We start from the raw sequence: 2715 nt of genomic DNA, 5'->3' as shown, positions 1-2715 counted from the left end.
TTCTGGATACAAATATAACTTTGAATGTTTTCGAACTTAAACTGCAATACAAAATAAGTATATCTTATATAAATTTCAAAATTCTGAAGGATTTATTTGTATATTAATAATAATTTTAATTGTTTTTACATAAATTCTTTATACTATTATTGTAAAATTATTGTTAATTTGAAAGTAAATAAGGTTGATTTAAAATGGTAATTGCGTGGAATGAATGAAGGTTAGTAATGAATGGATGCCTGTGAATTTCAGCTTGATTGTAGTGACGGTGTTGATGAATCGTATTGAGATGAGGAGGACTGAAATGGCAACGCTTATAAACGTAACGATCATTTGGGGTCGTGTTTACAGACGCCAAATGTTCCTGGCTGCAGAAGTTGTGCAGATATGATTGTTGTTGAACTCCGTTCAAATTACATGGTGTGTCCGTCATGTAACGTTGCTAGCAACTTTTGTTTGAGTGTTGTTTTGCTCCGGGTGGTCGACGCGGCGTGCGAGCGGGTGGGCTACAGAGCAGACGGGGGTTTGGGTGAAGAGGTGGATGGATGGTCAGGGTGTGGAGGCGAAACCCGGCGCTGCCTAAACGAACTTATCTCTAAACGTGGCATTGCTTTGAGAACTTCCCGGGTCAAAAGCACTCGGACTCTGTGTCACACCGCCCCCGCCGCGCACGAAAACAACAATACGCGCCGAGCCACCCTCCTTCCACGCAGTTCCCACAAACTTCGACTTCTTTGTTATCGTAAAACAACAACACCCTGACACTCAATGTGTTCCGTCCAATTTGTTTAACTTCATTTAAACACCATTTATTTTAATTGAACAAACTTTCATTTCACAGTTTACAAATCAACAATTATAGTCTAATAATCGAATTTCTTATACATTGATAGTAATGATAGTTTTTTTTGGGGTTGAATTATTATTCTGCATTGAAGTGAAGAACCTGACCAAATTATTACATAAAATATAGTAATATTAATGAACTGGAAAAAGTCCCTAATTTTTATTTAATAAAGTTCAATGATGAATATTATTAAATAAAGTAATATTAAATAAACTAGAAAAAGTTACTACTTCTTATTTAAAGTCCTTTCCGCTTAATCGGGATATCGGTCAATCGGGACAACCGCTTATTCGGGATAAATCCTAAAGAACGGAAACAAAATCGAGCTTAATCGGGACAAATATACTAATCCCAATGTATCCCGATTATGCAGAATCAATTGTATTTGTATATAATTCAATTGTATTTGAATGTTATGTTGAAGCTCTGACTAACTTTTCTGAGATGGATTAGGGCCACATAATAATGTAGAGGGTCAAGGGTTGTCCATATACATTCTAATTTATTTCACAAATCTACAAATATTTATTTGATGTCTATTTTTAACGTACACTCACTCACAATACCAAAAGTAATTTCCTATTTGTAATATAATGCTCTGATATAAATTTCAACATTCAAATGATCTTAAAAGCTCTGATTATTGGCTGAGATGGATTAATGCCACATACAAATGTAGAGGGTTAGGCTCGTCCATATACATTCTAATTAACTTATTACACAAATTTACACATGTTTATTCGATATCAACTTTAATTATTCGATACATTCTCTATAATTGGATATACAAACAACGTGAAAAAGAAATATTACAAAATCAATATTAATTTGACATAAAATTATTACAAATTTTTCTAGTAAAACCTTCCAAACCTTCTGAATACAAATATAACTTTGAATATTTTCGAACTTAAACTGCAATACAAAATAAGTATATCTTATATAAGTAATGAACGTGATGTAACTATTATCAACTAGTTTATCTTTTTTTGGGGTTGAATTATTATTCTGCCTTGAAGTGAAGAACCTGACCAAATTATTACATAAAATATAGTAATATTAATGAACTAGAAAAAGTCCCTAATTTTTATTTAATAAAGTTCAATGATGAATATTATTAAATAAAGTAATATTAAATAAACTAGAAAAAGTTACTACTTTTTATTTACAGTCTATTCCGCTTAATAGGAATATCGGTCAATCGGGACAACTGCTTATTAGGGGTAAATCCTAAAGAACGGAAACAAAATCGAGCAAATAAAAAAGGATCTTCAGATAATTGGGCTAGTCGCTTAATCGAGACAAATATACTAATCCCAATGTATCCCGATTAAGCAGAATCTATTGTATTTGTATATAATGCACTGGTATAAATTTCAACAATGAAAATAATCTTAAATGTTATGTTGAAGCTCTGACTAACTTTTCTGAGATGGATTAGAGCCACATAATAATGTAGAGGGTCAAGGGTTGTTCATATACATTCTAACTTATTTCACAAATCTACAAATATTTATTTGATGTCAATTTTTAACGTACACTCACTCACAATACCAAAAGTAATTTCCTATTTGTAATATAATGCTCTGCTATAAATTCCAACATTCAAATGATCTTAAAAGCTCTGATTATTGGTGACTTAAAATTGGTATGAATCCTCACAAATCGCATTAACTTTGTTGAGATGGATTAAGGTCACATACAAATGTAGAGTCAAGGCTTGTACATATACATTCTAACTAATTACACAAATTTACACATATTTATTTGATATCAACTTTAAAAGGTATTTCCCTCAGTTTCACAATAATATACTTTACTTTTCTCCTTATAAAATTTCAAATAGTTTTGAAAATAACTTAAAAAGT

The sequence above is a fragment of the Nicrophorus vespilloides genome, unplaced genomic scaffold, assembly GCF_001412225.1.
Source record: "Nicrophorus vespilloides isolate i.1.1-1 unplaced genomic scaffold, Nicve_v1.0, whole genome shotgun sequence".
NCBI classification, from domain to species: Eukaryota; Metazoa; Arthropoda; class Insecta; order Coleoptera; family Silphidae; genus Nicrophorus; species Nicrophorus vespilloides.
Note: the sequence above shows the minus strand (reverse complement) of the source record.